Here is a 22548-nt window from a genome sequence, read left to right as displayed (position 1 = left end):
ACAGCATTCCTAAGCAACAGAGATAAGATAATAATGGAGAGTTCAGTGTGGGATGAGTGCATTTGTGTGTGTGTGTCAATGTATCTGCAATCACTTAAACAGAAACATTATAAAGCAAGCCTCATTAAGGAACATTGCAGAGTAACTTTTCTTATGGTTGATGAAGCAATAACATTCTTTGTGTTTAGATCTATATTCTTGCCATGACTGTACCCCAACTAATAAAATCTGAAGATAATAAAGATCTATTAGTTGGTAGCAGGGCTACTTTTTTTGCAGAAAGGATGTTTTAAGGTACCAGTAAGGATCATTTTTTCCATGCTTTTTCTAATGCTAACTTTGAGTGTTATTGTAAAGTAAGAATTTCAAAACATTTTGTGTTTAAGGGTGGTATTTTAATACCATTATAATGAGATTACTGTCTCTGACTTGCTCTGTGAAAATTCAGGTGAAAGTTATGAGAGAAAAAACACAATATAAATATTACTTAATCAATTCTAGTGGTTCATAATGTATTTTATTTAATTTACCTTCTATGCAATTTGTTTTTATTTATCTTCAATATTTCCTTTCATTGAGAAGCTATGCAACACAAGAGTAATATTCTATAATCCTAGTCTCGTTATGTTCTTATAGAAAAGTCACAAAATAATTTATCCCAAAGAAAAGACCCTTAGTATTAAACCCTACACAAGGAAAAGCACAATTCTTAGGACTGAAGTTGACATAAATAATGATGAGCAGGCTGAGCATGGTGGCTCACGCCTGTAATCCCAGCACTTTAGGAGGCCAAGGTAGATGGATCACTTGAGCTCAGGAATTTGAGACCAGCATGGGCAACATGAGGAAACACCATTTCTACAAGAATAAACAAACAAAAATTAACTGGGCTTAGTGGTGAATGCCTGTGGTCCCAGCTACTCCAGAGACTGAGGTGGGAGGTTCCCTTGAGTCCAAGAGAGGTCAAAGCTGCAGTGAGCCCTGATGGAGCCACAGAACTCCAGCCTGGGTAACAGTGAAACTTTGCCTCCAAAAAAAAAAAAAAAAAAAAAGATAAGCAATTGGCAATTGTATGTTTAGTTACGTACCAAGTTATTTGAGTAAGCTGGTTTTGTAATTCAAACTATTTAACTTTATAACTAAAAAAATCAAATGATTGTGAGGATATATCAGTTACTCTCTCTTTCACTTTTATTGAAAATTATAGTAAATAAACTGACTAGTGGATTACTAATGAAATTATCAATTTAGATGAGTGAGTATATTATTTAACATGGTGACAAAATTTATACATTTGAATAATAATAAATTAAATAATTTATTGACTCATACATTTGGTTCTTCACATGATTTACTAAATTTATATGTTACCCCTTTTAATATTACCTTCAGATTACTCATAATACCTGTGACAAGGTAAATACTAGGTAAATAGTTGTTATCTTTATTCTTTCATTTGCATTCTATTTTATTGTGTTTTTTCCCCCCTAAGTTTTGATGTGCTGTTGGTTGAACTTGTGAATGCAGAAGTCATAAATATAAAATCCTGAATACCCTATGAAAAAACTCCTAGATTTGATAAGGTAAGTTTAAGGATTCAAAATAAACATAAAAAAGCAGTAGTGTTTCTGTACACCAATAACAGTCCAGATGAAAACTAAATCAAGAAGGCAATCCCATTTACAATAGCTACAAAAAATATTTAGGAATATATTTAACATAGGAGGTGAAACATCTCTATAATAAAAACTACAAAACTGCTGAAATAAACTGTAGATGACACAAACAAATGGAAAAACATCCCATCCTCCTAGAGGAATTAATAATATTAAAATGACTATTCCAATCTACAGATTCAATGCAATTTCTATGAAAATATGTCATTTTCCACACAATTAGAAAAAAAAAAAAAGCTATTCTAAAATTCATATGGAACCATAAAAAAGCCCAAGAGCCAGAGCAATCAAAATTAAAAAACAAAGCTGGAGGCATTCCACTACCAAAAAACAAAGTTGGAACCATCCCACTACCAGACTTATCAAATTAATGGTATCCAAAACAGCATGGTACTCCTATTAGACACACAGATCAATGGAATAGAATACAGAATTCAAAAATAAAGCCACATATTTACAGCCTTCTGATCTTGACCAAATTGACAAGAACATTTACCAGGGAAAAGATAACCTTTTCAACAAATGGTTCTAGCAAAATTGGGTAGCAATATGCAGAAGAATACAACTGGACCCCTATGTCTCACCATCTATGAAAAATCAACTCAGGATGGATTAAGTTCAATGTAATCAAACTATAAAAATACTAGAAGAAAAACCAAATAAATTTCTTTTGGACGTTGGTCTAGGCAAAGAACTTATGATTAGGACCACAATAGTACAGGCAGCAAAAACAAAAATAGACAAATGAGATTTAATAAAACTAAAAAGCATCTGCACAGCAAAAGAAATAATCAACATGTTGAACAGACTGCTTTTAGAATGGAAGAAAATATGTGCAAACTATGCATCTGATAAGGGACTAATATCCAGAATTTACAAGAACTCAAACAACTCACCAACAAGCACAAACAAATAATACTATTTTTAAAATGGGCAAAGGTCATGAATACACGTTTTTCAAAAGAAGATATACAAATGATCAATAGGTATATGAAAAAGTTCTCAACGTCACTAATCATCAGAGAAATGCAAATTAAAACCACATTGAGATATAATCTTACACCAGTCAGAATAGCTCTTACTAGAAAAACAAAAAATAACATGTTTGCAAGGATGTGAAGAAAAGAGAATGCTTATACACTGTTGGTGTGAATGTAAATTAGTAAAATCTCTATAAAAAATATAAAGATTTCTCAAAGAATTAAAAATACAAGTACCATTTCTTCTAGCAGTCCTATGACTGAGTGTCTACACAAAGGAAAAGAAAACATAGCAAATAGATCACCGTACCATTGTGTTTATTGCTGTAGTATTTACATAACAAAGATATGGAATCAACCTGGGTGTTCATCAATGGATAATAGGTTAAAGAAAAGGTGGTATATATACACAGTGGTATACTATTCAGTCATAAAAAGAATGAAATCACATATTTTGCAGCAACATGAATAGAAGTGTAGACCATCAGATTAAACAAGTCAAACAAAGAAAGTTGAATACCTCATGTTCTTACTTTTAAGTGGGAACTAAATAATGCTTACATGTGGCTGTAGATTGTGGAATGCTAGACAATGGAGACTCAGGTGAATGAGGGTGTGGGAGTGGAGGATGATAAGACATTACTAAATGGATTCAATGTACAGTATTAGGGTTATATGTATACCTTAAAAGCCCTAACCTCACCACTTTACAATCTATGCATGTAACAAAATTACACTTGAACCCGATATATTTATATAAATGAACTAAACACTCCAACTAAAACACAGAGAGTAGTAAAATGAATTTTAAAATGCAATATAGTTCAACTATATTCTATCCATAAGAGGTGTACATTAGATTCATAATCGCAAATAGTTGCCTTTAAGATTTTCTCTTAAGCATTGACTTTGGACAGTCTGGTGGCTATGTGCCTTGGTTGTGTCTGTTTCATATAGTATCTCTCAAGTGTTCTCTGGATTTCTTGTATCTGCATGTCTACCTCTCTAGCAAGATTAGAAAAAATTTTCTTCAATTATTCCCTCAAGTATGTTTTCCAGGTTGTTTGCTTTTACTCCTTTTCTCTCAGGAATTCCAGTAATTCATAGGTCTGGTCACTTTGCATAATTCCATATTTCTTGGAGACTGTTTATTTTTAAAAATTCTTCTTAATTTATTCTATCTGACTGGATTGGTTCAAAACACTGATCTTCACATAGAGGGAAAAACACACACCAGGGCCTTTTTGGAGGGTGGAGCGTGAAAGGAGGGAGAGGATCAAGTAAAACAACTAATGAGTAGTAGGCTTAAAACTAGAGTGATAAAATAATCTCTACAGCAAACCCCCATGACACAAGTTTACCTATGTAACAAATGTGTACCTATGCCTCTGGACTTAAAATAAAAGTTAAAAAAAATATTTGGTATTCAAGCTTTGAAATTATTTCTTCCGCTTGGTCCTTTCTATTGATAAAGCTCTTAATTGTACTTTGAGATTCCTTATATGAGTTTTTCAATTTTAGAAGCTCTGGTTAATTTTGTTTTAAGATGCTTATCTTTTCTTTCATTTTCTGGGTTACTTTACAGGTTTCCTTGTGTTGACTTTCAACATTGTCTTGAATCTTGTTGAGCTTCCTTGCTGTCCATGCTTTAAATTATTTGTCATTTCTGAGTTTCCATTTTAGCTAGAGGTCATTGCTGGAGATCTACTGTGATCCTTTGGTAGTGTCAGTACAGTTAGATTTTTCATGGTGCCAGAATTTTTGTGCTGGTTCCTTCTCATGTAGAGACACTGATACTTGTATTTTTTGTAATTATTTTCATGCAGGTAGTTTTTTTGTTCTTTCTTTCTCTATAATATTATTGCTTTCTTTCTTTCCCGTTTCCCTTTCCCCAGGGAGTGTGACTATAGGGATTGCTGGGTACAGCGTTTTGGCAATTCTTCTGGCAGGTTTTATACTGGGCTGTGCAGTGTGACCTACAAGGCAGAAGATGATGCTTATAGGTAATAACTGGGAGCAGGCAATATAGCCAGGTATAAATTTGATCCTTATTTACAGGCATAAGTTCTCTGCTGGCTCAGTCACTGGAATACACAGCCAGAAAAAAAGAATGAAATCAATCATGCCCTTTGCAGCAACATGGATGCAGCTAGAGGCCATTATCCTAAGAGAATTAATGCAGGAACAGAAAACCAAATGCAATATGTTCCCACTTATAAGTGGGAATTAAACACTACATATTTATGGACATAAAGGTGGCAACGATAGAAACTTGGGACAACTAGTAGGCAGAGGTAGGGATGAGGGCAGTCATTGAAAAACTATTGGGTGTTATGCACAGTACTTGGGTGATGGGATAATTTGTACCACAGACTTCATAATCATGAAATATACCCAGGTAAGAAACCTGCACATGTACCCCTTCAATCTAAAATAAAATTTTAAAAAATCACAAATAGTTTAAAAACAAAAGAATGGAAAAAGATATACCATGTAAATATGACCAACATAGAGCTACAGTGGCTATAACAGTTTTCAGTATTTTATTTTAAGACAAAAATTGTTAATATAGACTGAAAATTGTAATGATAAAAGGGTAAATACATCAAGAGGTGTATCAATTATAAACCTATGTGCATCTAACAGAGATCCAAAACACAGAAAGCAAAATTGACATTATTGAAGGGATTAGCATATATTTCAATAATAATAATTGGATATTTGAAAGCTCACCTTGAAATAATAGCTAGAATAGGACAGAATATCAATACTCAAATAGAAGATTTAAAAAACATGATAAACTACTTAGACCTAAGATATATCTATAGAACATGTCAAACAAACACAGCAGAATACACATCCTTCTCTAATAAATATGAAACATTCTACAGGACAGAACAAAATACTCCATAAATGTTAAGAATTGATTGCATCAAACTAAAAAGTTTCTTCAAAGTAAACAATGAACAAAGCAAACAGACAACTCGGAGATTAAGGAAACATAATAGCAAACCATATATCTCTGATAAGGGACAAAATTCTAAAATATGTAAGGAACTAAATAATTTAAAAGCAAGAAAACAAATATCCTGATTATAAAATTGGTAAAGAACCTGGCCAGACATTTCTCAAGAGAAGACATATGAATGGTCAACAGATACGTTAAAAAATGTTCAACATCTCTAATCATCAAGTAAATGCAATTAAAAATCACTAAGATATTTAATCAAGCTCTTTTGAATGGCAGTTACAAAAAAGACAAAACATAACAAGTGTTGGAGTACCTGAAGCAAATGAAATCCTTATACACTGTTGGGGATGTTAACTAGTACAAGCATTTTGGAAAATAGTATGGAATTTCCTCAAAAACCTAAAAAGAGAATTACTATATGATCTAGCAATTCCGTCTCTGGAATATATACAAAAGAATTGAAAATTTTATGTTAAAGATACATCTGTACACTGATGTTATTTGCAGCATTATTTACAATGGCCAAGAATGGAGCAATCTAAGTGTCTATCAATGAGTGAATAAACTTTTTACATGTAGTATATATACACAATGGAAAACTACATAGCTTTTTTTAAAAAATGGGATTTTTTCGTTTGTGACATAGATAGAACTGGTAAACTTTATGTTAAGTGAAATAAGCGAGACACGGAGAGATAAAATAATGTATGATCTCACTTCCATGTGGAATCTAAAGATATCGATTTCACAAAGGCAGAGAGTAGAAAGTTATTACCAGAGATTGTGGTGGTTTGGCAGGGGAATGGGAAGAGAAGATATTGATCAAAGTGTACAAGGTTTCAGTTAGATGGCAGGAATAAATTTTCATGATCAATTGCACTTCATCATGACCACAGTTCATAATAATGTATTTAATGTTTTAAAATAGCTAAACTAATGGATTTTTAATGTTCTTATCATAAAACTATAATAAGTTGGTGAGATAATGGATATGTTAATTAACTTTATTAAATTTTTCTGTAATGTATACAAAGATCAAATCCTAAGATTCTATCCCATAAGTATAATTATAGCCAATTAAAAATAAATAAGGAAATATTTTTTGAAATGGTTGAAATTGTAAAATACATTTCACTGACCTGCATTTAATGGCATTAGAAATCAATAGCAGAAGGAAATATGGAAAATTTAAATACATGTGAAAATAAACCAGACACTTTAAATAAAACGAGTCAAATAAGAAATCAGAAGACAAATTAAAAAGTACTTTGAGATGAAGGAAAACGAAAGCATAACACACTAAAAATTATGGGAAGAAACTAAAACAACACTTAGAGGAAAAATTTATAGCTGAAAATACATATATTAGAAAGAAAAAATCAAATCCATAATAGAACTTTCCATCTTAGAAAACCAGAATAAGATGATAAATTAAATCCAAAGCAAGCAGAAAAAAGGAAATATTAATAATTTAAGCAGAATTTAAAGAAATTCTAAATAGAAAACCAATAAGAAAATCAGTAATATTAGCAGTTAGTTCTTTTAAAAGATCAATTTAATTGATAAACCTTTAGCTAGAATTATCAAGAAAAAGAGAAAAGACAAATTGCAAAAAATCAAAAATAAAGGGATGATCATTATTACTGACTGCAAAAATAGCTATACAAGGAAATATCATAAACAACTGGATTCCAACAAATTATATAACCTAGATGAAAGGCCTGAAAAGGCCCTAAGCTCCATCTCTGGCTAACCTTGAGGGTTTACCATTATAAAGCTAATCTAAGAAAGACTCTGTGGTACTGGCATAAAGATAGACATATAAATCAGTAAAATAGAATTTTATTGCCCATAAATTAACCCATCATTTTATGGTCAATTGAATTTCAACAAGGCTGCCAAGTTAATTCAATGGGGATAAAGTAGTCTTTTTAACAAACGGTTCTCGAATAAAACTGGATACCTACGTGCAAAACCATGAAGATAGATCTTTGTTTCCCATTATACACAAAAAGTAACTAAAAATGGATCATAAAATTAAATATAAAAATTAAAACTAAAAAATCTCCTACAAGAAAATATTTATGATCTTGGATTAGGCTAAAATTTCTTAGATATAACAACAAAAACATCAGTGGAAAAAAACATAAATTGGACTTCATTATCAAGGAAAAGAAAAAAGACAAATTACAAAATCAATATTGAAATTAAAACTGTATCTCAATGGACACTATAATGAAAATTTAAAAAGGCATTGACAGAATGGGGAAAAATATTTGAAATCACATATCTATAAAAGGTATCTTTATCCAGAAGTTAGAAAGAATATCCATGATTCCATATTAAAGAGACAACCAAATTTAATAATTGGCAAAGAATCTGAATAGATATTCCTTCAAAGAAGATATAGTAAATAATATACAAATAGAAAATATTCTAGAATTGTTTAGTGGTAATAGTTGCACATCTTTGCAAATACACTAAAAACATTGATTTGTACTTGAAAGGTTAAATATTATTGTATGTAAATTACACATCAACAGAAAATCACAGTCTGTCAAAATTTGTATAGATATTATTGGTTTTAGCTAGACTAAAAAAGTACTGAATATTTTTGTTGTTTTTTATTATTATAGCATGAACTCAGGAATTATCCAATGTAAAATGGATAGATACAGGCATTTAAGATTCTGGAAAGAATACATTTGCAAATGAAATAAAAGGAATGATCAGAAGCACAGTCATTACTAATTCCTCTAAAATAATGAGTATATATATCTAAATTGCTAAGCTTAGAACATAATATGTCTATGATCAATTAAACTTAATTATAGGAAGATAGATGATTTTTCTTTAAGCTTACATGTACGTTGTTTCACCCGACCAGTGACATTTATATTGATGCAATGTAAAATATGAACTATTACCTTTCTTGCCTCCGCAAAAATAAATCCAGGGCTGTGATTGGATCCTGGTTAATGAATATAAGCTTGGCCCCTACAGCAAAATCAATAGTTGTTCTTCACTTCTTTGAAATTCATTGATAAAATCTGGATCAATTTTTATTGTTGCTTATATACTTGTTGTTGGAATAGCAACCTAAAAGTGCACATGAAGAAAATCTATTCTCTTTTAGGAAGCAATCCTGGGTTGTCGGTGCTTTCCTTATTTTTCAGGTTTCCAGGTATAATTCCCAAGGAAACATGGTCCTCTGGAGAAATAGGGATTTTTTATCTATTGAAATTTCTAGTAAGTGCATCATAAATACAAGACAGAGTACATAGTTGATTGAAAGTCTGCTTTCCACTTAAGAATTAAACCCTGGTGTGGAACATATTGTCCAATTTATCACATCAGGAATAAGCCAATTATCCATCCTTTGAGATTCGTGGAATTCTCTTAATAGAAATGAATAATTCCTGAGAAGCAGTCTGGAGAACGTTTGAAAAGAACAAACAGACTGACTACTGTGGTGAGAATAGCTCCTATATCCATTGTTCACCCTGATGAACTCAGTTATGCCCACAGGGTGAAATGGTTTCAACAGAGGCATTCTAGTAATTTGTGGTGAGAGCCTGATTTTTAGAAGATTGAAGGTTGGAGTTAATATACAAGAATAATTATATTATAAAATGAACCAGTTGAAGTGAATATTTCCTCTGTAATATTTAACGAAATTTCAATTAGGTGTTTATTAGGAGCTTAAGTTGTAGCAGATAGATCTAATCATCAAAAAGATTCAGAGAAACGCACAGGTGAATGATACATTTAAATGTGAGAAAGGATAGGAGGGTCAAGAATGTGGTAATGATATAAATGGCGTAATATTTCGAAAAATCCTTTTAGGACAACTGGTAAGGTTCATTTAAATAAAGTTACAAGTTATATGTATAACAAAGTAAGAAGAAAGAAGGATAGTAAGATCTCAAAACAACATTCTATTTCTGTCATTATAGATCGAATCTTTCGATTTTGTGCCAACATTTTACTGATTTGAAGGTCTTGGTTTACTGTCTTTAGCTTGAAGTATATTTACTTCTAAGGGTTCTTAAGTTTAGGATCTCATGGAAAGGAGGGGCCAGCTGAGCTTCCTGGATCGAGTAGGGGCTCAGAAGGCTGTGAAGCTAACTCATTTCCTGCATCAGGACTTACTTCGGTCCTGGATGAGTAATATTGAAGATATACGCTTAAAATATTCCTAACACCAGGATTTGTGCATGTGTTTTCTTCCCCAAGAAATCTACAAACAGCAAAAAATTTGCTGTAAATTTCCCTTTGTCCTCTCGACCTCTCTCTCTTCCCCTTCCCCCAAAACTAAAAGGAATGTTAACTGCCCGTTTTTCTGTGACCAGCGGACCTTATGGATACTCGCAATTCCAATTCCTTGTAAACATACTTTGTAACGTCCTGTGAGATCCTGCCTCCTTTGCCATGCCGCTGCAAGGTCATAAAGTAGATAAAACCTAAGATGCAATTCCGATTTTCCTCAAAATCTAAGACATGTCACAAAATAATTTACTACCTTCCTCACTATGGTAACATCTTCCTGCGGCAAGTATTTCCCGCCTTAGAGAGTATAAAAGGCAATCACTGAAAACCAACAGTGGCTACCCATTCAGGGCCCCTTCCACACTGTGGAAGCTTTGTAGTTTCACTCTGCTCAATAAAGCCTACAACTTTTTCTCTCTATTGGTCCACGTCTCTATCACTCGCCAAGGTCACGTGCCACACCAATTCTTTGGTGTGGCTAGGCAAGAACCTTAGGTGTTACATTTTGGTGAGCCAGCCAAGAGTCTCTAGGAAAGGCATCTAGATTGTCACACGGTGAGTATGATTGGATTCTTTTGCTTGCTGTTCTGTTCTGTCCTTCCTTAGAATTCGGAGGCTAAACTGGGCTCCTGTCAGCCACTTACAGGCAATTAGCACAGCTGCGGGACTACAGACATGGGTGTCAGGCTGTCTGGAAAAGGGCTAAGAAACCCCTGACCCTTCCGCGTTGGGAGTGTCGGTTGGCCTGAAACTACTTTCAACTCTTTCACTTTCCATGGTGGTCCCGAATTGCACCTGGGAGTGCTCAGTGGACGTCTTAGTCTCCCAGATATCCTGGTTGAGACCATGGACCCACCAGAGGCTCCCCCTGCACGGGTTACTGAGCATGAGACAGCCACATCTTCTGACTCCTGCCTCCTGGGTCCTAATGTCCGCCAGCTAGACTTCTTTGCTTATCTTGCAAGCAAGGTTATTTCCACTAGGCAGGATCAAGATTTCCTATTTAGAAGTCTTAAATTCTTGGGGTGGCACCCAGAAGATCCCTGTTCATGGTGCCCTCTAGGGTTTAGGCAGGTGTAACCACTTGATGGCTCTTTTGAACGGCCAGTCCCCACCATAGTGTATGATCCCCCACATCAGGACAATTTAAAGACAGGTCTGTAATTTTCATGTGAATAGTAGAAGCCTTAGGGTATTTCCTCCATTGCTCCCCAGATAAACTTCCCCTTCCTTGGGGCCCCTCAAGTACAATCTGTGGTGCATAGGCACAGGTCTTAGAGCCATTGAATTGTTGTCTCAACCATTCAATAATTGGTATAGGAGGGAAGAAAATATAGTTAGTTGGGACACAGGATACTGGTACCACTTTGAGAGGAGGGTTTATTCCTTTGATGGCAAGTGAGGACAGAAGGCTAAAGTACAGCAGCTGTTCTCTCAGCCCTGGCCTAGAGGACATTCACCACTTACTTACTAAGCCTCCTGTCACTAATTCAGAGATTTCTCCTTGAAGATTATGACCAGGCCCATGTAAATTGGGCCTTAGCATGTAAGCATCAGTGGTGCCCCCGACCCAGGCCTTGCCACCCTGGAACAGGTAGGACCCGTTGGCAGAAGGACCATTTAGAATTACATATTTAATCAGGGATCTCAGGGCTAGGTCTTCTGTAATCATCAAGGCTGTGTTTCTTTTTGTGCATTACAATACCAGCTCCCAGCTACACAGGATAATATCCAGGTTCAAAAATTATTGTCTAACTGGATACCAGGTGATATGGTCTGGCTCTGTGTCCCTACCCAAATCTCATGTCGAATTGTAATCCCCACCTGTTGAAGGAGGGGCCTGGTGGGAGGTGATGGATTTATGGGGACAAATTTCCCCATGCTGTTCTTGTCATAGTGAGTTCTCATGAGATCTGATGGTGTAGCACTTCCCGTTTCTCTCTCCTGCTCCGTGATAGTATGACGTGCTTGCTTTCCCCTTCACTTTCCGCCATGACTGTATGTTTCCTGAGGCTTCCCATCCATGATCTGTACAACCTGCAGAACTGAGAGTCAATTAAACCTCTTTTCTTCATAAATTATCCAGTCTTAGATAGTTCTTTATAGCAGTGTGCAAATAGACTAATATATGAGCCTAAACTTTCAATTCAGACTTTAAGCTACCTCCTCATTTCTGGTAACTGACATGAACACAGGTGTGTGTATGTGTATACATGTTTCACATCTATTTACATAGATCCTTGTTTGCAGCAGGTAGAGTCTTTGCATCAACTTAGTGTGTGCTATTGTTTAAATTCTTCACCATGTCAGTCTCTAACACCACACTAGATTCAGATCACATCATGGTACTAGGCACACAGCAAAAATTCACTTTCTACTTACTGAAGAAATGGTTTAATAAAAACTAAGAGAGATTTGAAAACAGAATTAAAAGCATATTAGGTTTACAGCCTCACTGATATAATTTGTATACTTAATGATTTTGTTAAACATAATGATTTAGTAACAATGACTTGCCACCTAAATCTTCAAATAATTAAATATTATCTCTATTTCAAAATATTTTATCATATTCTATTTAATTCAGTTATACATAATTAAGTACTGATATGCTGATTTATCATCACATTTAGTTTTCTAGCTACTGTCTGTGATTCCAAAATAAATTGCTCTTCACATACTATGCTTTTTTTCCCTGTGAAATAAAACAACTTCAATGTAGATATAAAAAGCAGTACATTATGAAATGTATAGTTATTTAGGGGAGATGTCCCAGAGCTTAACAGATGAACTCACAAGATATTTAGAGCTTCTGAAGACTTGTCAATTGCTTCAAAACATCCACATCCCCTCAGTATTATCCTACATGAGGAGTTCTCAAACTTGAGCATGCATTAGAATCACGTGGAGGATCTTGTTAAAACACAGATTACAAGACCTCATTTTCAGAGCCTTTGATTCTATAGGTCTGGAGTGGGAATGGGAATTTCCATTTTTAAAAAATTCTGAGGTGCTGCTGCTGCTCCTCAAACCCCACTTTGAGAAACACCGACCTACATGATAAGGTAATTTCTTTCCTTTTTCATTTACCAAATAAGACATAATTGCTTTTCATTAGATAGTTTCTACTCTGGGGAGAGGGATGTGTGATATTTTAACTCAAGAAAATTTTCTGAAGGTTTAAATTTCTGACCTAATGAAGCCTCCAGCAAAACAGACGTAACAACCATTTCAGATGGTTGAGATTTGAATACGATTGGAGTTAATAATAAATCTTTATGGATTATCAATGGGACAATTTTATTTGAATATAGTGACATTTATCCTGAGAAAGTACTTCACAAGACTTACAAGAAATACAGAGATTTGGGGGAGATTTAAACTTTATTATTTTTTTTACTAGTAGACAACATATGGTTGTCTTTTTCTTTTCTTTATTATTATACTTTAAGTTCTGGGGTACGTGTGCAGAGTGTGCAATTTTGGTACATAGATACACACATGACATGGTGATTTGCTGCACTCATTAACCTGTCACCTATATTAGGTATCTCCCCTAATGCTATCCCTCCCCTAGCCCCCCATCCCCTAACAGTCGCTGGTGTGTGATGTTCCCCTCCCTGTGTCCATGTGTTCTCCTTGTTCAGTTCTCAATTATGAGTGAGAAAATGTGCTGTTTGGTTTTCTGTTCTTGTGATAGTTTGCTGAGAGTAATGGTTTCCAGCTTCATCCATGTCCCTGCCAAGGACATGAACTCAACTTTTTATGGCTGCATAGTATTCCACGGTGTTTGTGTGCCCCATTTTCTTTATCCAGTCTATCATTGATGGACATTTGGGTTGGTTCCATGTCTTTGCTATTGTGAATAGTGCCGCAATAAACATACGTGTGCATGTGTCTTTATAGTATAATGGTTTATAATCCTTTGGGTATATAGCTAATAATGGGATTGCTGGATCAAATGGTATTTCTAGTTCTAGATCCTTGAGGAATCTCCACACTGTCTTCCATAGTGCTTGAACTAACTTACACTCCCAACAACAGTGTAAAAGCATTCCTATTTCTCCACGTCCTCTCCAGCATCTGTTGTTTCCTGACTTTGTAATGATCGCCATTCTAACTGGTATGAGATTGTATCGCATTGTGATTTTGATTTTCCTTTCCCTAATGACCGGTGAGGATGATAATTTTTTCATGTTTGTTGGCTGCATAAATGTCTTATTTTGAGAAATGTCTGTTCATATCCTTTGCCCACCTTTTGATGGGGTTGTTTTTTTTCTTGTAAATATGTTTATGTACTTTGTGGATTCTGGATACTAGCCCTTTGTCAGATGGATAGATTGCAAAAATTCTCTCCTGTTCTGTAGATTACCTGTTCACTGTGATAATAGTTTCTTTTGCTGTGCAAAAACTCTTTAGTTTAATTAGATCCCATTTGTCAATTTTGGTTTTGTTGCCATTGCTTTTGGTGTTTTAGACATGAAGTCTTTGCTCATGCCTGTGTCCTGAATGGTATTGCCCAGGTATTCTTCTAGGATTTGTATGGTTTATCTTATGTTTAAGTCTTTAGCCCATCTCGAATTGATTTTTGCATACGGTGTACGGAAGAGGTCCAGTTTTAGTGGCTAGTCACTTTTCCCAACACCATTGTTGGATACTGTGCTTTTTTATTAATAGTTCTTTTATTTTTATCATATATTATATAATGAAACTATATATTATAACTATATATTAAACAATACCTATATATTGTATTTGTTGTAAATAGTTTCCTAGTCAACTTGCTATTTTTATTTTTTCATTTAAGTTTTACATATGATCAGTTGTACTCTTTTGATTACCTTTCTATGCGTTTTGTGAAATGTAGAGAGCAATTTAACCACCAGACAATCAAGATACAGACTAGTTCCATCACCTAAAGGAATTTCTTCCTATTTTACTTGTCATCAGTCCCACATCTTATACCAATGCCTGGCAAAATCTAATCTATTTTTCTTTACTATAGTGCTCCCTCCAATAACTTTTTTTGTTACTTTTTAATTGTATCCAGACTAAAGAAAATATATGGAAATAGTACAGAGAGCTTCCATATATCTCTTACCCAGCTTTCACCAAACGTAACATCTTACATAATGTTTTACAATTATCAGAAACATTATGTACTTTAAAGTCTCTATTGGAATTTCACCAGATTTCCACTACTGTCTTTTTTTAATCTTTCAGGATCCTATTCAGAATTCCACATTGTATGCTTGTTTTCCTTTTCCTAAGCCTTTTGCAATCTGTGATAGTTTTTGAGCATGTCCTTGTCTTTCATTCTCTGACACTTTTGAAGCACACTGGTTACTGTGTTGAATGTCCCTCCAACTAGATTTTTCGAATGTTTCCACCCTATTAGACTAAGGTTATGCGTTTTTTAAAGGGTCCCAGAAAAATGAGGTGTCCTTTTTAGTACATCATTGTTATTTTCATCGTGTTAATATACCTCACTACTAACGACATTGATTTAAGTTAATTAAGAAGATTTCTTCCAAGATTGTCTACTTTAAAGGTATTGTCTTTCCTCTGCAAATAAATATCTTGGGACAGATATTTTGAGGTTATGAAAACTCTGTTTTCTTGTTTTCCTTTCACTTATGTTTATTTTGTTTGAAAAACCCTAGTTTAAACCTTTTATGTATAATTTAACTTAAAGTTTATTCTGACATCTGTCTCTGGATATATGCATAGAAAAGACATATCCACATTTCTCTGAGTTAAATTTCATATTAGTTCATCTTTCAGATTTTATGGCTTGACATTTTTGAAAAGTTTCAAATAGAATTTTGCATTTAGTATACTTCTCTGAAAAATGTAATGTAAGTTCAGATGAGCCAACCAGTTGACCAAATCAAAAATTTCATGAGATTTTTAAAAGAAATAAAACACAGGAAAAAAATCAATCTCCATTTAAATTTAACATTAGTTCAAATTAAAGAACTAACCTCAAGTTATGGTCTATAATTTTCTAAACATCAATTACTATATATGGGTGTTTATATGTTTTCATAATAACAGATGAATTTCTTTTTAATTAAAACTATGCATAAATTTTATACAATGCATCATTTTTTAATATTCATAGAGTTAATAGTAGAAATATTTAAAAATAGGTAGAATTTTTAATAAATAACTCTTAATAGGTTTCCTGGGAAAAGTTTCCAGACCCAAATTCTATATGTATTAGTGAATGCCTTTCTATTAATTGCTTTCTATTTGTCTTGGATAATTTTGGGCTCTTTTAATTATTTTGCTTGTTCAAAGTGAAGTTATTTTCACCTTCTCTTAGGTTACAACTTTACAACTTACGTTATTTTATATCTTTAAGTATTTTACCTTCTACTTGCCTCTGCCCTCCCCAATACTTGAATGAAGCTAGAACTCACTAGCTGTGATAAAACCAATTAAAATAACACAAGTATGTTATAACACTGTTCAGGTAATAGTAGATCATATTCTCCCCCTTCTCATTTGCCCACTTAATAAAATAATCAGATTCCTCTCAAATAATTTTTGAAAATATACATTTTTTGCGTTGTGTAGTTACTCTACATAAATTCTACTTTATGAAATAGAGACAAAACAAACTTGAGTCACTTACTTTATTCATATTATGTTTCAATAGCTTTAATTTTCTGTCTTCCAGTTTTGATTTTCTATGTCTTACAGCTTTAGTTTTGCTTATTTTTTCGTCAGAATGTTAGTAATTGCCATGCTTTTTCCAATGAACTAAATGTAGAAATTAGTTTCAAGTTTCTTTGGCATTATGATTTTTCATTGTACAGAATTTGAATCTTCAAAGAGTCAGAGTTATAAATTAACTGATTGTTTTTATGCAAAAAAATTGTAAATTTTTTTAGCTTATGTTTTTTTCTTTCTAAAGTCATTTCCATTGTGTTATTTTTTTAATAAAATTGGAATCTTTTCCAACTACCTCTACTAATTATAAAAATGTCAAACTTGTTTACCTATCTATATAATGATATTCATGCCCATTTCCACATGTTTTGTGTGATAATCTCTTTTTGAGTAAAAGTTTATATGCAAGTCATATTCATATTTGTTACATTCTTGTAAATCACATTTTAACTTTGTAATAGGACACCTGTAAAATTATTTCTACATATGATTTAATGATTTTTACCTGTCTACTACTGCAAGCATTGTTGAGTGAAGTGTTCAAGACAGTAAGAAATGCAGTACCAGTCCTTATTATTCAGCAGCAAATGAGTAACAAACTAAAAGGAAGATTTTTTTTTTTTGTGATTTTGTATTTGTGGGCATCTATACATTTAGGATCTGCCTACTTTTCTGAGTTTGAAATAGTCTAAATCTAAGAGACTGAAGTGTTTACTCTTAGATGTGTGTATGATATGTGTAATAACTGGGCATTAAATCCTTTTGATAATGCCATATGGAATAGCTTTTACTACATATGCTCTTTAGTTTTAGGAGAGATCTTCATGATATATAGCAGATGATCTATGGCCTAGTGTCATTAGACTTACATATGGTATTAGCACACATCAGTGATTTTCTATTTGTCATGATATAATTGATCACATAAAAATGAATCTTACAGTGGGAGGGGTGATTAAGAATGATACATTTCTTAATGGGTGCAATGCACACTATCTAGTGATGGTCACACTAAAATCCCACACTTTACTATGACTTACTAGATCCATGTAATAAAACTGCACTTATACACCTTACATTTCACACAAGTAAAAAATAATTAAAATTACTTTCACAAACCTATGTTTGACAAATGATTCATGACTTTACTTTTAGAAACTCTATTTTCCTCTCATTACTAATAATTCCAAAATACAGTACCTAGGATAGCTATATTCTCAGAATGAAATTAAAGGAATAATTAAGTTAGAGTAGGTCCTAATCTAGATAAAGAGAAAATGAAAGAAAGGAAATGAATGACAATATACTCCCTTAGCCATTATCTATCTAATTAAGATACATTTGAATAATTTTTTTCTAGTTTTCAAACTGCCTTCTAGATAGTTACCCAAATAAAATACTAACATTTGCCAATGGATGCATTCAAGAAGCATAGCATCAATGCTTCAATAAAGTAGTCACACATTTTATTTGAAAATGAAATATTTCACAATTTAAAATTATGTTAGTTTTATGTTAAAGAGATGAGTTCACGCTTGTAACATAAAAGAAGGGAAAGCAGCATAGCCTAACAGTCGGTGAAGAGGTGCTTTAGATACAAAAGCCCAAGGTAAAACCAATAGGCAGGGATTTATCTGAGATGGTGTTAGACATAGAGAAAGAAAGGTGCTGCCATTAACAAAGTGATGTCATGGTAGAATTTTTTTCCAAAAGTAGGGGAGAAGGTATGGAATGATTTGGATATTAGATACAGCAGGGTAGGAACAGCAAGGGTTGGGTAGGTGGAGTTTTGAGGCTATAGAAGATCAGGTTTCTATTAGGAGATAAAGTAAAGATGAGGTGGATTGGTTGGTTGGGGCTGGGTCATGCTGGACCTGCACATCCAGATAGGGATTTCAATATTATTTTTAAGGCGGATGCCATGGACTGAATGTTGTTTTCCCTAATTCGTATGTGGAAGCCCTATTCCCCAGTGTGATGGTATTTGTTATCGGGGCCTTTGAGAGTTAATTTGGTAATGAAGATGAAAGTGGAGGCTTCAAGATGGGATTAGTGTCCTTCTAAGAAGAGACACTAGAGATCTTACTTCTTTTTTCCCACCATGTGAAGATACAGCAGGTAGTCCCTCTAGAAGACAGGAAGCGGGCTCTCACCAGACATTGCATCTGCTGGAGACTTGGACTCCCCAGCATCCAGAACTGTGAGAAGCAAATGTTTGTTGTTTAAGGCACCTAGTCTATAGTATTTGGCATAGCTGCTCATATTGACTAAGACGGTAGTGGAGAGCCATATTAAAGGTTTAGTGGCATACGGTGACATTATAAAAACTGCTTTTCAGAAGCTTACTACAGCCACAGTTCAGACAATAACTAGAAGAGAAACAGAACTCGAGAATTTCCACTGTGACAAATGAATGTTCTAATGTACACATACATCCAACTCTTATATTACAAATAAACTCGTTTTAGTAAGATTGCATATATTTAAACAAAGACTAGTAAGTGCAAAAGTTGCCCAGAATTTGTATGTGCAGTCCAATTAATAGGAGTAAATTATTAAGAAACTTAAGTTGCTAAAATGCTGCACTTTAGAAGCATAAATAGGACTAAATAAAATGCATAAAACATCTATGTTTTTCTGCAACTTTTGTGTTTTTCCACCAAAATCCATAAAAATATAAAACCATTTCATTACTATGAGACAAAAAAGAAACTGCTGATATGATTGAAACAGAGTAATCTGGCACTAGACATTTCCCCAGAGTAATATACATATAGCACAAGGGTTGCTGTTGTTGTTTTTGATTTTTAGTAAAAATTGGCGGGAAGCAAGCCTACTTACCAAAAAAAGATTGAAGATATAATTTTGACATTAACCCATTATGAAATTTCAAAACATTACTATTGTGAAATCTCACAAATTCAAGGATAAAACAGACATCACATTTTTATAAAACAAAATTCAAAGGAATAAATCACACCTAGTATCATAGTTCTCATAAATTTTTATAAAGATTTCAATTTTTAAAATCTAGACTTTGATGTTTAGCCAAACTTTCAATCTAACCTAAATGGAAGTTAAATAAAATTTCAGATTAGCAGATCTCACAAAGTTTAATTCACCTTGAGGCACTCCTTCTAAAGAAGTTACTTGAGAATAAACTTCAGAAAATCAGGACAGTAACTTAATACATATGAACACTCGACCAAACAGTATTACATCTAATTTACAAATATAAAAAGCAGTTTACCTGAGATGGTAGCTTTAGTGCAGAGCTAGAGAATAATCATGAAAAATGACAGAGAAGGATGAGAGTAGAGAAATCTGTTTGGTTTTATTCAAGAAAGAAGAGAATTTCACAGAATAAATATTACATCTGATATATTTAAATAACTTAAAGGATAAAATTTGATAACAAAAAAATTTTAAAAAGAAACTTACACAAGTCAGGAGATATAGCTGTCACATTTAACTTGAATATGTAGTTGTGTTATATTGAATTATTTGTCTAATATTTATTATTTACTCCAGTCATATAGTAGCATACATTAACATAATTGCTATACCTTTAGTAAGGTCAAAGTATATTTCATAACCTCTTGACTTTAGAGTTTGCCAAGTGATTTACTTTGACCAATACAAAGTTAGCAGATATATTAAAGGCAAAACTTTAAAATATGCATGCATGGTTGGGCTTCTCTTCTCACATTTCTTCCAACTATATAAAGCAAACCTTTCTTGGATAACTGTGTTTTAGAGGGAGATACATGTGGAACAGATCACATCTGAACTTGACACCTGAAGAGAGCCTAGCTGAGCCTACTCTTGCAGGCTATACCCCACAATATCACTGCATTAATGTGTTCATTAGAGATCTTCATTAATGGGTTCATCCTAGGTGTTCATTTAACATCAGCTAATATGCTGATTAATGAGTAAGGAATACATACTCACTTTTGCATTGTGTTGAAATTTTGTGGTTGCTTGTCATATAAAATAACTATCTGATATAATTAACAGTGAGCATTATATTCATATAAACATACGATCAGTGCTTTATATTCCTTTGTGCTTTTAGAACTCATTTTTGTTTGTTTCTTCTTTTCTTTTGAGGAGGAGTCTCCTTCTGTTGCCCAGGCTGGAGTGCAGTGGTGCGATCGCAGCTCACTGCAACCTCTGCTTCCTGGGTTCAAGAGATTCTCCTGCCTCAGCCTTCAGAGTAGCTGGGATTACAGGTGCGCACCACCACTCCCGGCTAATTTTTTTTTGTATTTTAGTACAGATGGGTTTTCACCATGTTGCCCAGGCTGATCTTGAACTCCTCAGCTCAAGACCTCAGCTCAAACAATCCACCCACAGTCGGCCTCCCAAAGTGCTGGGATTACAGGCCTGAGCCACTGTGCCCGGCCTAGAACTTGTTCTAAAAGAAAGGTTAGTGTATTTATTTGTGATCGTAGAATACAATGTTAATATATTCAAAGTTGATACCATAAAGTATAGATGAGAGAAGCTGGGAATCTGAGGAGTGAAGAATAGATATGAAGTGCACTAGAAGAGAAATATGCAAAATCAAGAGAGAGTGTCCTACAAATATTAGAAAACAAATGAATGTTTATAAGCCCTTCCATATTTTATAAGGTTATTGAAAGAAATGATTATAAAAGATATTTGAGAATATGATCCTGAAAATAACAGTAATCCATGGGGACAATATATAAAGAACAAGCAAATTCATTGATATACTTTCAAAGAATTATAAAAAGAAATTCCTTTTTGATTAGAGAATAAAGGACAATACAAAAATAATGTCTTTCTTTGCTGAGAATATATGTATCTTAAGGAGAGAAAAGCACAGATATGACATATGTCAAAAAGGTAGTTTACATGCGATAGAATATGTACATTGACATATAGAAGATAATATATTATCTCTGAAATTATTTATTTCTGATTCTAAATTGTTCCACACCAAATACTGATGTCTTTCTTAAGATGTAACTAGCTTCTTCTGTCATCCTTAACCACACACATCTTGCAGATTTTTCAGGTTTAATGCAATGATATTGTGGAGATTATAGCTTTTTATTTTAATTAGAAGCCAAAAAATATCTTCTGAAAAGTAATTAATGTTTTAGAATATAGGCAACATAGTTCGAAAATTTAATTTATCCATAAATATTAACAACAAAACCAAAATGCAATTAGGTCACATATGGCTCCAATTGTTTTTAAAGGAACTTTATATTTGAGTAGAACTAATGATAAGTATCTCTATTCAGCAAGCTGGCCTGGGTTGGGTTTCATACACACTTGAAGAAGAAGATAGCTTTACGCTGCTATCAGCATGCCACTGTTATATTGATTACCATTCAAAACACTGCCATGAAACTATGGATATTTTTCTACCAGCCTATTATCTTGGGTATCATTGGTGGCAAAGTCATTATTAAAGTTCTATTTTCTTTCATTATATCATATAAATTGGTATGGTGATTATAAGAAACCCAAAGATCTCAAAGTTTTCGACAGAGCAAATGACAAACTTTCAAAACCCTTACATTAAAAAATGAGCAGTTTGGTTGAAGAGCTTCTTTTGAAAAATTACCAAATATAAAAAGCCAGCATTCATCTACAGTAATTAAGGAAAGATGGTATCAGGAGGACAGATAGCATCCAGGCAAGGATGAAACCTTCACAAAATCACATGATGGGACTTGGTACTTTGCTATTTCAGTTTCAAAGAATAAACTGATCCAGTTCTCCAAATATATATGGAAATTTGCAAGAAGAAAAAAGCATCATCTCTAAGTGATGAAATGAACTTGTCAAGCTATTACTACTACGGTTAGTTGTTTTACTGCAACAGATTTACAAACATTCCACAAATAATACAAATAATTTGTGATTATATGAAACATATGTCACTTCCCCATATATGTATCTTTTATCCATTTCCTTCACTTTGTATATCTTT

General features: G+C 33.5%; 1 long non-coding RNA gene across 1 annotated transcript in view; it reads right to left on the bottom strand.

Moving 5' to 3' along the window:
* Positions 1-587: 587 nt before the first annotated feature.
* The window catches only part of LOC105537689, a 76166-nt gene continuing 54205 nt past the window's right edge, over positions 588-22548 (bottom strand). Inside the window, exon 3 of the long non-coding RNA XR_001005760.1 lies at positions 588-858. This is a non-coding gene — a long non-coding RNA (uncharacterized LOC105537689). The remainder of the gene's footprint in view (positions 859-22548) is intronic.

The sequence above is a fragment of the Mandrillus leucophaeus genome, unplaced genomic scaffold (genome assembly GCF_000951045.1).
Source record: "Mandrillus leucophaeus isolate KB7577 unplaced genomic scaffold, Mleu.le_1.0 Scaffold179, whole genome shotgun sequence".
Taxonomy (NCBI): Eukaryota; Metazoa; Chordata; class Mammalia; order Primates; family Cercopithecidae; genus Mandrillus; species Mandrillus leucophaeus.
This window is presented reverse-complemented; position numbering and strand designations above follow the sequence as displayed.